The following is a 15,962-nucleotide window of genomic DNA, read 5'->3' as shown; positions in this document are numbered from 1 at the left end:
ATGGGCAATTAGTTTTAACAAGTGTTTAAAAGCTTGTTCACTTTAAAAAAGCTTCGTGAAACCAAAATATCCCATTTTACAGTTTAAAGTCCTGTTAACTGTATAAAAGTTGTTTATGAAGACAAAGTGATAAAAAAACTTATTATTAAAATTTGTAAATAAAAACTTAATATCCCGTATTTTAAAAATATTGTCGCATTCTCTTCCATCAAAATTTACATTATTTTGAAAAGATAATGTAAAGTTTTTGTATAGCATTGAAAAATAGCAACAAAAATAGAAAACGATTAAATTTGTTTCTATGAACAAAGTACAGGTACCTACTTAGCATATTGAAAATTGTAACTTAATAATTTAAGAAATAGGACGTGTAATATAAATGACACATATTTTTTTGTTTTCTTGTTATGTTCAAATTTTAGCTTTAATTCAATTTGTTTACCTATATTATTCAAAAATATTAATGTACATATATTTTCCATGCTCCATTTTTAAAAATTTAAACAAAAACTCAAATTACTTTACACAAAAATAACAAAAAGTATTTTCAAAGAATTAAAATAAGTACAATTCAAATTTCACAGAATCACATTGACCTACCTTTTCCTTACCACATTTCCTCCGTCACAAAAAGAAAAACAACTTGAAGAGTGAAATGAAACAAAAAAATCTATGTAGATATTTTTCCAATAAAAATTCTCAAAAAAAAATAACATCTACCATTTTATTCGCAATAAACAACTTTTAAAGTTTATTTATAAAATATTTCTTTAAATTATATATCACCGACCGCCCCTGTGGCGAATGGAATACAATTCAAAATATATAAAGAGGTTCATTCGACTTGAATCACAAGTCAAATATAAAAACACAACAAAATCGTTTTTCATTTTGTATAATTTCATTTTATTTCAATGTTTTCATTTTTTTCCTTTGCGCTTTCGAGAAAAGATCAAAAGATCAAAATCCAATGCGAAATGTTTCCAATATATTCTTAAATAAATAAACTGTATTGTAAATAAATTGGCCAAGAAATAAACATAACATCCGAATCCGATCCGCTGAAAACTCATTCATTTTTCTGAGAAATATTTATAGGTAGAAAAATAGAAAAAAAATATAAAATAAAATAAAGAAATAGAAAATATTTTCCGAAATTCTGTCTGACGCATAAATCCAAGATCTTGGCAGCTTTAACAGATGAAAAGTGTGGCATTGCGATTGCGAGTGTTGGAAAAAAGGGAAACCTCCCACACGGGAGAGAGATCTTCCATATAAATTTTGCTATGGTAAAGTCAGAGAAGGAGACTCCTTATTGGTGGAGCCATCAATGTGGGGATATTTTTGTTTTTGAATATGGGGATCTATTTATGGTAGCCTCCATTATGAAAAACAATTTTTGAAATCGTTCTTTTTTGGTATTGGTTGGAAGGATATTTTAAAATGTTATTATGATTTTTTTTTAAATTGATTTGGCACGATGATGGGTGTGGCCCAGAACTGATGGTTTGAGATTAAGAAGGTATACATCTTTCAATATTATGTTTTCTTTCAAAAAATAAATTATGATGCGATTCTTTTGGAAGGCAAATATTTTTTAAGGAATACATTAATAATAGAATAATAACAGAACAACAGAATAAATTATCTTATTTTTTAAAATTAATGTTTCACAAGTTTTTTTTTGATTCTTTATAAATACAAAAGTTTTTTTTAAAGTTACTTTATGTAGGATTTGTTTTTTAAATAAATATAGAATGGAAATAAAAAAAAACTAAATTTTGTTATGTTGTTTCAGAAGCACACAATAATTTCTCATTGGTATTATGAATTTTGGGATCTTCTTCCTATTTAATGATTAATTTCCGAAATTTAAATAAAATCATTTGAAACAAATTAAAAATTAATTTGTCGGACAAAACGCAACTAAATTATTTATTATTTTTTAAAGGGATTAAAAATAGATTAAAATAGATACAAATTTCAAGATATATACATGGATGTATATTATTTATATTTAATAAATTGTTTAAAGCGACAAAATTAGTTTTTAAGACTTTTATGGCAATTTAAGAACTTTAAAAATATTTTTTCTAAGGCATTTATAAGCTGTTCACAATCCATGTATTACCAACTTTGAATAAAATGTATGAACCAATTCTCAAGACAAAAGAGGCTGGGATGCGACTCACACTTCCCATCCCGTTTGCCGATTTGTCTTGCTTAAAAGGTTTGAAGATTTTGATGTTTTTTTAAAATAGTTGCCAGTTGAATTATTCTTAAAAAAAATAAATTACAAACAATATTAAGCATATGAAGAAAAAGTTTGATTTCAAAATTTGTTTTTGTGAATGAGATTTTTAGTAGAAACCAATTTTTACCAATTTTAGTACCATTTTAAAAGTTTTTATTTCTTGATTAAACAAATTCAAATTGGATGAATGAAATTAATTTGAAGTCAATATCTTCTATTATTCACGAGATATCGAACATCAGCTTTTACCAATGTTGCGTACTACTTTTGTAGATTATAACTTTTTATGAAAAACTGTTACGGACTGTTTAGTTTTTATACAAAATTTACTGGATGTCGAAAAGATTTTTTTCTGTGAGATAAAATTAGTTTGAAACCATTATTTTGTATTTTTGAAAAGATATTTGAGTCGAAAGTAAATTTTCACCAAGTTTTAGTATTGTTTTTTTAGGTTTTTAATTTTTGTCAATTCGACTTTTTCACAATTTTATCAGATGTCAAAATTCATTGCATTAAATAATTTTGGAGATAAAATTATTTTTTATTATTTTTTGTTTGTAAAATATTCGAGGTGACAAAATTTTGACATTTCTCGACGTTTCAAGGTCCCTAGAGTCGAAATAAAAGATTTTTAAAAAGATGTCTGTAGGTGCGTATGTACGTACGTACGTCCGTACGTTTGCGACGTTTTTTTCGTTGTCCATAGCTCAAGAACCAGAAGAGATATCGATTTCAAATAAATTTTGTTATACAGATAAAAAGGCAGAAAGATGCAGAAAGGGCTCTCAAGAAAATTGCGTGGGTGTTTTTTTTACCATAGCAATTTGAAAAATAGGTGAAAATTTTGGTTAACCCTAAATATCTTACGAACCAAAAATGCTAGAGACTTGAATTAAATTTTATATAATATATTGTAACGTAATATCAAATAATTATATTTTTTGAAAAAAAAATCAATATAACGGTTTTTTTTTTATAAATCAAAAAACTTAAAAAAAAAATGTGTCACCTCCAAAATTTGACGACTAAAATATGATTTCAACTCCAAAACAATTTTGTGCAACGGAGAATAATGTTTTTGACATCTGATAAAATTTTGAGAAACATTTTTAAAAATGTAAAAAAAACATTACTCAAAGTTGGTAAAAATTGAATATCGATTCAAATATCTTTTCAAAAACTTGAAATTTAGTCTTTAAACTTATTTTATCTTATAAGAAATGTTGTTTTCAACATTCTGAAAAATGTTGAGAAAAATCGAATTTACAGTTTTTTTTACAAAAAAAATTAATAAAAGTTGGTAAAAATTGATTTTCGTCTCAAATGTCTTTTCAAAACTTTGAGATATTGGCTTTAATTTACTTTTATCTTTTAAAAAATATTGTTGTGAACATTAAGTAAAATTTTGAAAAAAATCGAATGGACAGATTTTTACAAAAAATTAAAAACGGAAAAAAAATTAACAAAAGTTGGTAAAAAATGATTTTCGACTCTAATATCTTTTTAAAACTTTGAGATAATAGCTTCAAACTAATTTTTGCTTATAAGAAATATTGTTTTCAACATAAGGACATATGTTGAGAAAAATCGAATAGACAGTTTTCTTACAAAAAATAAAAACCTAAACAAAATGTATACAAGTTGGTAAAAATTGATTTTCGACTCAAATATCTTTTCAAAACTTGTATATATTTTGTTTAAACTACTTTTATCTTTCAAGAAATATTGTTGTTAACATTCAGTAAAATTTTGAAAAAAATCGAATTTACAGTTTTTGTACAAAAAATTAAAAACCTAAAAAAGTTCAACAAAAGTTGGTAAAAATTGATTTTCGACTCAAATATCGTTTCAAAAATTTGAAATATTGGCTTCAAACCAATTTTATCTTATATGAAATATTATTTTCAACATTCGATCAAATTTTACCAAAAAAATTGAGTTGACAGTTTTTTTACAAAAACTCTAAAAAAACACAATACTAAAACTTGGTAAAAATTTACTTTCGATTCAAATAGCTTTACAAAAATTAAAAATATTGGCTTCAAACTTATTTTATTTCAGAGAAAATATTGTTTTCAATATTCAGTAATTTTAATATAAAAATCCAGCAGTCCGTTTTTTCATAAAAAATAAAATCAAAAATAGTACGCAAATTTGGTAAAAATTGATACGAGTACATATTGACAAACTTTTAAACAAGACAAATCGACAGACGGGCTCTGAAGTTATCAGTGTGGGTTGCATCCCAGCCTCTTTTTTAAATTGCTATGGTAAAAAAACCTCCCACTCAATTTTTATAAGACTGCTTTCTGAATCACTATCTGTATAAGAATCTTATATCTCTAATGGTCCTTAAGCTATGGACGAATACAAAAATTCCTGAACGTACGAACGTACACACGCACGTATAGATATCTGTTTAAAATTCTTTTATTTAGACTCTAGGGTCCTTGAAACCTCGAGGAATGTCAAAATTTTCAATTCTACAAATTGGATTGATTACAATAACTGCGTATGGGAAGTAAAAAATAAATCAAGAATTAATTTATTTGAAAGTATATAATAGCGTATTATTAATACTTTGAAATACGACATGCTAAAGATTAACTGGTGAAAGATGAATCAAGAAAAATTGACACTTAAAAGGTTATGTTTCATCAAAATAAGTATTTTCGTCAAAGCCTTTATTATGGATCCTTATGCACGTCAAGATCTGAATTGAGAAAAAGAACTTTTTTTTAATTTCATGCCTTTTCTGAATTTTGTATGTTGGCTTAGAATAAAGACGTTAACAAAATTTCCTTTTGAGAAATGTTTGGGCCAAAGCAATTTTGTATTTGTTTTTAATTAGTTATTTAAAAAAAGTGATGATTACATTCTGAATATTAGAATCAGCATTCACTACTTGCAACTTAAAAAACCAAACTAAAAATGTTCTATATGAAATAGAATAAAGCAATTTTCATGACAAACAATACTCTTGGTGAATTTGCCAATTTGTTGAAACCCAAGACCTTTAGCATAACAGTTCTACGCACTTACTATCACGCCACCGTTGCAACATACTCTTTCAAAGATTACGAAACATCAAAATCTACTTAAACGTGACGTTATACCAAATTGGTTTGAAATTTTTAAAAAATTCAAAGAACTGAATAAAAATGTGTTTTTGTCAAAAAATTTCCGACATATAATTTAATGTAAAAAAAATCAAATTGGCATTTTTTTATTTTGCAAAAACTTGAAACCTAAAATAAACATTACTAAAAACTTATAGGATAGAGTTTTCGACTCAAGGAAGGATAAATCTAAAATGCAAAGAAAATTGATTTTGACTAACAAAAATAAAGGTTTTGACTTTATACTTATTTACTCCCCGTGTCATGATGGTTAGTGCGTTGGACTGTCATGCCAGAGGCCTTGGGTTCGATCCCTGCCTATGCAATCTAAAGTTTTTTCACGGCTATTGCCTCTTGCTAGGAATTGACAAATTTTCCAAGAGTAATTCTTGCCATAAAAAGAGCTTTCTCAAATTAGCGGTTCGGATTCGTCTTGAAACTGCAGGTCCTCTCCATCCCTGGGAACAGTACTCGCACACAGGAAGGTTAAGAGTTATAAGTCACTAGGCCCTTGTTCTAAACGGACTGTTGCGACACCTAATTTATTTATTCAAACTTATTTTATCTAATACTCGTACCTATGAAATATTGTTTTGAATTTTCGGTATGAATTAAGAAATGAATTCACAAGAAATATGTACATAGGTTTAAAGTTGTGAATACTTCAACAAAAAACAGCTTCATCTTCAATTATATGTCCTTTAAATGAAAATGTGGAACAAACAAAAAAGAGGCTGGGATGCGACCCACACTGATAACTTCCCATTCCGTCTGCCGATTTGCCTTGCATAAAAGTTTGTACTTTTTCGTGTTTTGTTGAATTACTAACAATACTTTTCATATAATGAAATAGTTTGATTTCAAAATCTATTATCGCTAACTGATAAAGAGATTTTTAGTCGAAAACCAAATTTTACCAATTTTGGTAGTATTTCTTAAAAGTTTTTATTTCTTATATAAACAAATACAAATTGGATGAATAAAATATTTTAAAGTCAATATCTTCCTTTGTTCACGAGATATCGAGAACCGAACATCAATTTTTACTTACTATTTTTTCTAGATTTTATTTTTTTATAAAAAAACAGTCTGTTTTATGAAAACATTTCTGAATGTCGAAAATAATATTTTCTGTGAGATTAAATAAGTTTGAAGCCATAATCTCAAGTTTGAAATGATGTTTGAATCGAAAATCATTTTTACCAACTTTAAGTAATGTTATTTTAGGTTTTTATTGTCTTTAAAAACAACTCTCAATTCGATTTTTATCAAAATTTTACTATATATCAAAAACGTTATTCTTCGTTGCACAAAATTATTTTGGAGATAAAATTATTTTTTGGTTGTAAAATTTTCAAGGTGACAAATATTTTTTTTAGTTTTTTTTGTTGATTTATAAAAAAAACCCTTGACTGGATTTTTTCTTAAAAAATAAATGTTTGTTATCACATTACAATACATAATTAAAAATTTAATTCAAGTCTCAAGCGTTATTGGTTCATATGATATTTTGGTTTGACCAAAATTTTCAACTTTTTTTAAATTGCTATGGTAAAAAAATCACAAACTCAATTTTCTTAACAGTCCTTTCTGCATATTATTGCATTATTATCTGTATACAAAAATTTATTTGAAGTCGATACCTCTACTGGTTCTTGAGCTATGGGCGAAGAAGAAAATTTGACAAACGTACGAACACACTCACGCAAAAACATCTCTCTAAAAATATTTTATTTCGACTTTTGGGAACTTGAAACGTCGAGAATGGTTAAAATTTTCAATTCGACAAATCGGACCGATTATAATTACTTCAAATGGGAAGTGAATAATTACTGTAAAGTACATACATAATTGTTAACTTATGAATTTCGATGCATCCTAGCCTCTTGATACAAGTTTGTCATTTTGAGGAGATATCTGTATGCATAATACAAATGTAATGAATTAGATGTAGTTTTTAAAGAACAAATATAAAAACTTTTATTTGATCTAATGATCCACGATATGAGGAATTTTCCGAACTTGTATAAGACCCAAAACGAAACAAAAACAAAATCGAATAAAACATTTTTTTTTCTAAATCCACAAACGCCTTGAAACTTTACAAACATGTGCGTGTGACAATTTTAGTTTGCGTATTGTGTATTCTTTACATATACATTGATATTATATATTTTTGTTTATACATTTTATAGCATGTTTTTAAAGATCCATCTTCACGCCAGTTGATTCAAAATATTTATTCAGCCATTGTTAGTGTTGCCTGATAAAACACACTATCTGATGTGTGTGCATTAAAAATCCAACAATTCCGATGACACTCTATAAACAATGCACAAAGTACCTATTGTACGGAAAATCACCGAATGAACGCCCTCAATTGAGTGACAGCATCTAAATACAAATATGCATATAAGTGGGTATACCTTACGGTAAGTGTATTATAGTAGTATCCCATAAGGCAACAGCAGCGTGCCGCGATGTCGATTCCGCTCCAGCTTCATCATCCCCCAGACCCTTTTCGCCTAATATCTGAGAGTTATATGTTATGTATCTTAAGAGATTATCTATGAGTGCGGTGAGATGAGCATCGATGTCATCATTCTCATGTGTGTCTGTCAGTTCCTTCATTTGTCATAAAAATATACACGAACAAATCCAACTTAAGAAGTCAACGCACGTCAGATAAACAAACCGTAGATCATCATCTGCGGCCAACAGATTACATCTATCCACACATGCACTAGACGAGGACTTGCTTTTCCATCAAAAGTATCTTCTAATCTAATCTTAGTTCGGTGTGGTGTGGTGTGGTGCGGTGAGGTGTGGTGCGTATCTTTATCTCACACCCTCGCAGCCTATATGAGGTTTATTTTTATACTTTCACTCGCATATCGATACGAAAATTTATTTCAATATATATAAGCGTACATTTAACGCGCACAACGAATCGCTTTGCCGCACAATAGGCGGTAATTAGATGGGTCGCGCTCCACTAATGTTAAATTGCCTAGTTAAGATTATTTACAAGGTATCAAACGTGCCCTTCGGCCCATCATTAAAAGAGATCACAATGAATTTTAAGCATGTTTGGGGCACAATATTCAAAACATTCAGTTCCGGATCACGGTAATTTGTACCTTAAAAAAAGAAGAAGTCTTATTTTTCTTAGGTTGTTCGTGTAGTGGATTGGGACACGCATGTGCCCGGGTTAATTCTCGTTTACACTATACTACAACTGCCATTTACCACCACTAACTATGGTGACATTTTATGGTTCTTCGAGATTTTATGATCCTCAGCTATACGTCAGCTCCAACAATGACTACTGTTTCGAACTTAATTACATTTTGATAGGAATTCCTAGACTTTCTAATGGAATTCCGTGCTTAATTTTTGTTGTCTCTGGTATGTCTTTCTGACGAATGAATTTGACAAAATAGATCACAACAATGATAATCTCTTCGAGCGAGACTAATTTCATTAAGGAATTTCAAATTTTCGATTGATTAGCATGAGTATTTATTTAAAAATAGCAAAGTATTGGTTTATTTTCGGATTAATGTAGACAAATTGCTAACAAACGCATAAAAATGTTAATGAAGTTTTAATCAAATTAATAAAATAGAAAAGAAAAGAGAGTCATTGACATCGAATGCACATAAATAAGAAAAGGAAAACATTTTCAAAGACATAGAGAAACAAAAAATAAATAATCAGAAGAAGAAGGAAATTAAAGAATTTTTTGAATTAATTATTATTATTTATTTATAAATAAAAATATTTTGCTGTTTGTGATTTTTTTCTCGCTGGAAAATGCACGAGACATCATCAATTACGAGTTGATACAATTTTTAAGGAAGTTTAATATTTGACCGAAAATCCAAACAATAACAATAACAGTATATTTTACTTAATATATTTATATTAACAGCGTAGCTCAAGTGGGTAGTAAAATACTCAGCACAATCTTTTTTACTTTGTCTTGAAAATTTGTTCCTTTTGATTTTATACCTACATTAATTTTTTACGATCATTTCCTTGCAGCTCTTTAAAGTCGCTGACTTTGTATCAATTATATTTAACGATCATTTTATTTATATGCGAGTGTTCAATTGCATTTTCAGCCCTTAAAATAAATGTCTGTTCGCGGATACATAGAGTGGATGTGTTCGTCTGTGACTTAAAAAAAGGATACGTATACCCTACATCCCATGGTTTTATGACCCGTGGAAGAGTTCAGATTTGATTTCAATATGCTCTTACTCCCTTTGACTTTTTCTTCTTATCCGTATCAAGTGTGCATATATTTAAAAATATGTCCCTGTGCAGTGCAGTATTCAGTATTGTATGCAAGACCGAAAAAGTGCACCTACCGCAGATACCGCACAATTATCATACTCGTTTGTCGTTTCCCCCACCAAAACAACAAAAAAAAGGAAACTTATAGTACATTTGGTGAATTGCGTTCTTATTTTCAAAACAGAGAAAAGTCGTAAAAATTTCAAGAGTCTTATTTTACGACATTTTTTCAAATGTGATTGTTTTTATTTTACTTTTTTTTCTGAGAAAAAACAATGAAACAGTAAATATATACGGATATTGAATGGCAAGTTATTGGTTTGTATATTTCCAAAGTGTTTTTAAATACCAACGAATTTGTATTTTTGGATTTTCTTTGGCGATAATTTTGTTTTGAAATTAAATGGCTATTGACTTACAAAATAAAAAAAAATTACTCTATATAATATAAATTTTATCTTGAAACTGGAATAAGTAATAAAAAATGCATTTACATTTTATGACCTTAAAAATGACATTTTTGTTTAGATGATGAAAATCAATATCGTCTATGCTATGGAAATTTAAACAAACCACAAAATTACATTCCTATGTTTAAGATTTTGAGTTAAATTGTTTCAAACCCCATAACAAAGCAACCGAGAAAGTTTTACTGCTCCTCCTCTATCAAGATCTTTTTGTATTAATATAAAAATAATTATTTTGGAGACAATCAGAATTTAACTTATTTTTTTTAGGCAATGATTTCCAATAAGTTGTTTTTAGATATTTTTTTTTTTGCTTACATATGTCAACATGTCCAAACAACTTTAATCTCAATATTTAATTAAAAAATTTGGTTGACCCAATATATCTCTTAATCCAATAACGCTATCGACTTTAATCAAATTGTATATTATAACAGGTTATCAATTTTGCGGTTTCAAAAGTATACTACTGGAATTTGACATCTGTCAAACTAAGTTGTTAAACCAATTTTTTGCTTCGGTTGAAAGTCTGACATTCCCGAAAATTGATTGCTTAGCAATCGAACAAGGCATACAAATTGTTAAAATCTACTAGAAAAATAGTGATTCTGCCACACCCACATATCGTGCTTTAAGAGGATATTATGGTTTACATAATCGTCCAACTACACAAGCAATTGGCATAGTTGTGAAACAATTTGAAGAGACTGGATTGGTTTCAGATATTAGAAGACCTGTGCATAATCGTTTCGCTCGTAACACTGAAAGTATAGCTGCTGTAAGTGAAAGTCATGCCGAAGACCTGAATGTGTCGATTTCTCGCCGTATTCAGGAACTAGGACTTTCTTACGGCCCATAATGGCGTATTTTTCATTCGGATCTTCACCTAAATCCATAAAAGTTCAGATCACACAACAACTCAAGCCAGTTGACCAATCGCAAATACGTCGAATGGGCGCTTGAACAACGGCGATTTTTCGAACAAAACTTTCTTCAGGACGGAGCACATTTCTAACTTGGTGGGTATGTTAATAAACAAAATTGTCGTATTTGGAATTCTAAGATTTCTAAAGTAATTCAAGAAAGGCCATTATATCCATCCCTAAATAGTCCAAACATAGGTAATTTAAGCGTAACCTTATCAGAAGTCGAATTGGCTTTATCTGGTTTAACTGAAGACAATAATTCTGGTCCGGATGAAATTCCACCTATTGTTTTAAAAAAATGTTTCGTCGCTCTGTCTAGAGTTTTGTGATTTGTGTTTAATAGTTCGTTAACATATATGTTGTATTTTTGCCAGAATGAAAAAATGTCCTTCGTTATTTCTATTCAAAAATTACCGACCTATTAGTAAATTGTCCTAAATAGTTAAGTATTTGAAAAAACTGTTTGTACATTTTTTTATTAAAAGAAACCATATCCCCGTACCAACATGGTTTTGTATCCGGTAGATCAACTTCCATTTACCTACCCATTTTCACGAAATGTATTCTCAATTCATTTGAATGGGATTACCAAGTGGACATTATCTACACCGATTTTGCAAAAGCGTTTGATAGCATGCATCATAAAATGTTATTAAAAAATAAGAGAACATAGGCTTTCATTCCAACATGCTAAAATGGCTGACAGCTTATCTTAGAGGGCTCAGTCAGCTTGTTTTAATTGATTCGATTACCTCACATCCCTTTTCTGTAACTTCTGGGGTTCCGTAAGGGAGTCATTTAGGTATTATGCTGTTCCTTATTTTTATTAATGACCTACCTGATGTCCTTACAAACTCAATGCGTCTTATGTTTGCCGATGTAAGCTTCTCTAAAATGATGTAAACAATCTTATCAACTAGTGCAATGTAAACAAATTAGCCCTAAACATATCCAAATGTCAATCTTTTTCGTTTATCCGTCTTTTGTTACCTATTGTTTAAGATTACAATATGCAAATCATGTCATTGATAGAGTTTCTATAAAAAAAGACCTTGGAATCGTTTTTAGCTATAAGCTAATCCTTGTACAGTAGACAGAATTCATGGTGATCAAAGCCAACTTTATGTTGGTTTTTATTTTCCTCAATTCGTTTGGTCTTAGGGACCCCTACACCTGAAAGGAAGAAAATAGGTATAACGATAGCTACATGTAAACTTCTGCAAAACTCTAGGTGGCACAATTTACCAACATGCGCAGCCACAAAACTCATATGGCCTTCACTGGACCTAAAGCGCTCTAAAGACTTGTTATCTTAAAGCAGACTTCATATTAGCCCCATAATAAGTTTCCTTACGGGACATTGTCTTATAGGCATACACGCAATACGACTTGGTGTAGCCTCCAATGACTTCTGCAGAAGCTGTATGGACGAGGAAGAAGAGGAAAAAAAATCTCTCACCTTATCTGCACATGCCCTGCTCTTTTAATAAGAGGCAAACTTCATCTGGAAGAGACTACTCTTTTGATTATCCCAGTGAAAGGATATCAAATATCTTCTTCGCTTTATAAAAAGCTCAAAATGGTTCGATTAGTAGGAAGTAGTTCTCTAGATACATGTGGTAACTCAAAGGGCCTTTTCTTTTGACGTAAATGTGTGGATTCTGAATCCGCAGCCACTTTAACCTAACCTCACCTAGGGACCCCTATACTATATTGATGAGGCGTATGTTAGATCAATCCTAGAATATCGCTGCTAAGTGTGAAATCCTGATTTCAATGTTCGTATTACAAGAAAATGTCCAAAAAGAATTTACAAGATTTGTAGTACACAAACTAGGCTGGAACATTGAAATGCCTTTGAATAACGTTAGACGTCTGCTTATTGCTACGCAGACATTACAAAACCGACGTATGATGTTCGCCATTTGTCAGTGATATTTTATCATATATTGATTGTCCTTATTGATAATCGCTAATTGGTCTTTACGCTCCTTCTAGAGAACTAAGAATTTGAACCTTATTCCGGGAAAACATTCATAGAGTAAACTATGTGTTGTGTAAGGGATATTAATAATGTATCACATACTCGTAATAGAGATTTTAATTTTCATTTGAGTAGAAACTCATTTAAAAATATATTAAACTTGTATTTTTTAACAAATTAAAATAATTGTAATTTTTTGTATATAACTTTAATTTTATAATGAATATTTTAAAAATTTCGTTAGTCTATTTGAGATCGTAAACTCTAATTGATATTAAATAAATAAACATCGCTATTCGGTCCGGAGTTGTGGTTGTTCCCTAATTCTTCGAAAACGACGATGGAACGACTGTCTTTTTATTTTGGAACGTTATGGTCATATGATAACCGACATTTTTTTGCCTACTATTGAAGAATACCACTATTTGTGGTATTCAACAAGACGGTTCCACATGCCACACAATTAGAGCGACTATGGCTTTATTCCAATTTCCATGAAACATTTCCTGGTCGCGCTGGCAACCAAGACAATGCGATTTGAAATTGATGGATTTTTTGTGGGGCTACGCGAAAGACCGTGCTTATGCAGATAAACTCTTGAGCACTTAAAAACCAACATTCGTCAAGTTATGGCTGAGATAACGCTCAATATGTATCAAAAAGTGATCAACAATTACCTCAAAAGAATCGATGCTTGCAACAATTTGCGTGGTGGTCCTTTAAGTGATGTTTTAAGATTTTCAGCAAAATTTAAATGATAGTTTTTTTTACAAAAACTAAAAACCTAAAAAAGTGGTGGTAAAATTTGGTTCTTAGAAAAATCTAATCCGTATGTTTTAATAACAAATACAAAATTTTTAAAATGTCTAATAAAATTGGTAAAAATTACTTTTTAACTAAAAATCTTAGGAACCGGTTTTTGTTCCTGAGATTTTAAGCTGAAAAATGTATTACATTAAAATCACATGCAAATTATTGTTGCTAACTTTCAGTTACTCTTTTTCTTTTATACAAAAAATTAAGTTGAAAAATATTTTTGCAAAACATAAAAACCTACAAAACAGAAAAACAGAAAACTGACAAGAAAGGGTTTTCGACAAAAATATTATGAGAATAAAGAAAAATAATAATTCAATTTGTTGGCTTACTCAAAATGTTGTTATTTATATTTCGTTACATTTTAGTCAAATCGACAGACGGGCAGGGATGGAAAGTTTTCAGTGTATGTCGCATTCAAGTAGTTTTTTAATTTGGTTAGTTAATATATTTTGTAATATGTATAGGGTTTTTAAATTGGCACATATAGATTTTGGCAACCCGTGGTGGCCATTTTGTTTTGGTGATATTTGTCAATATTTTTGTTTATTATTCAGTTGCTTATGCCAAATCGTCATGGCAAGTTAAAAGAGTAAAAAGAACGTTCAAATGATAACAATTTATTATCAAAATGATTGTTGGTTAACGCAAACGTTGCGCGCATTGCGCCTATTTTAAGTTAGTCATGGTGGCCCTTCACAGTCGACTCTTCAACGTTTGGTGGCCAAATTTGAGACAATCTGTGCAGTAACAAATCAACCAACACCCGAACGTTCAAGGAACGCAAGATCGGCCGAGAACATCACTGCAGCCCGTAAAAGTGAACAGCAGAACCCGAGGCAGTCTATTCCTCACCGGCCGTGCACAAGAACTCCGCCTTTCGCAGACTTCAACTACAACCGGACAAGATCCAGCTGTCCCAGGAGCTCAAAGTTCATAACCGTAGACAACGCTGTTTGTTCGCTGCCTTGGCTTCGAAGTTCATAACCGTATAGACAACGCTGTTTGTTCGCTGCCTTGGCTTCGAATCGTTTGGAAGGGGACCCCAATTTTGGCCGAAAAATCATCTTTAGTTACGAAGCGCATTTTTTAAATGTTTAAAGGTAATAAGTATTTCAACATGTTTAACCATAGGTTTTATTTAAAATAAATACATAAACATCTTTCGGTGTTTTTCGAATAACATTACATGGTAATGACGGTTTGGATAAAATACAATGGAAAATGGTAGCTTGAAAAAAAACCTAAACAAAAGTCAAAAAATCAACAATTCAATTTCAATGAATAAAGAAATAAATGCTCTAAGTCTACAAAGAGAAAACAGGTCTATCAACTTTGACCCAACTAAATCATACAGTTCTCCTAAACCATGGTCAACATGAATTCATAAAAGAGCATTTAACTGGCTTAATTCATAACACACACAAAACTTAACAATCTTTCAACGACACTCTTGAGTCTCTTCAAACAAAACAAAACCCCCAAATGAATTAACAACTTTATATAGCTTCTTTTTGTCATTTATTAATAATAATTCATATAATTTATTCGATATAGAAAACCATCATTTATCATATAAGTATACAAAAATAAAATTCCTACCTAGATTTGCACAACCAAAGTGTACGATTATATAAGAAAAACAAGAAAAAGGAAGAAAAATCCCAAAGCTTATAAACGAGAGTGAAGTTAGGTTATTATGCGATAAAAGGTGCGGGAAAACTCATTTAACTAAAACATGTCGTCTGGCCATCATAATTTCCATAATTAAAACAGATCGGTAAGTGACTTTGCGTGCCGGACATATAAAGCCATTTTAATTGTCAAAAAGAAAATTAATTGTCTTTCTTCTATGTGCGGGATAAAAACTGTAAATATTACCTACTATACCTCTCAAGGCATACGAGTGTTTGTATGAATATAAAGCTCATAATAATGTCCTTTTTTTTCCTCATTCGAAGGACGATTACATTATTATTCTTTTTGTGTGTTTTTTTTTTTCATTTCAGGCAAAAATTTGCGATATGCGGGTAAGCGTTTACATCAGGCAACAAAAAGAAAAACACAAATGAAATCAGGAAATCATTATGAAAA

Source organism: Eupeodes corollae, chromosome 2 (assembly GCF_945859685.1).
Source record: "Eupeodes corollae chromosome 2, idEupCoro1.1, whole genome shotgun sequence".
Lineage (NCBI taxonomy): Eukaryota > Metazoa > Arthropoda > Insecta > Diptera > Syrphidae > Eupeodes > Eupeodes corollae.
Note: the sequence above shows the minus strand (reverse complement) of the source record.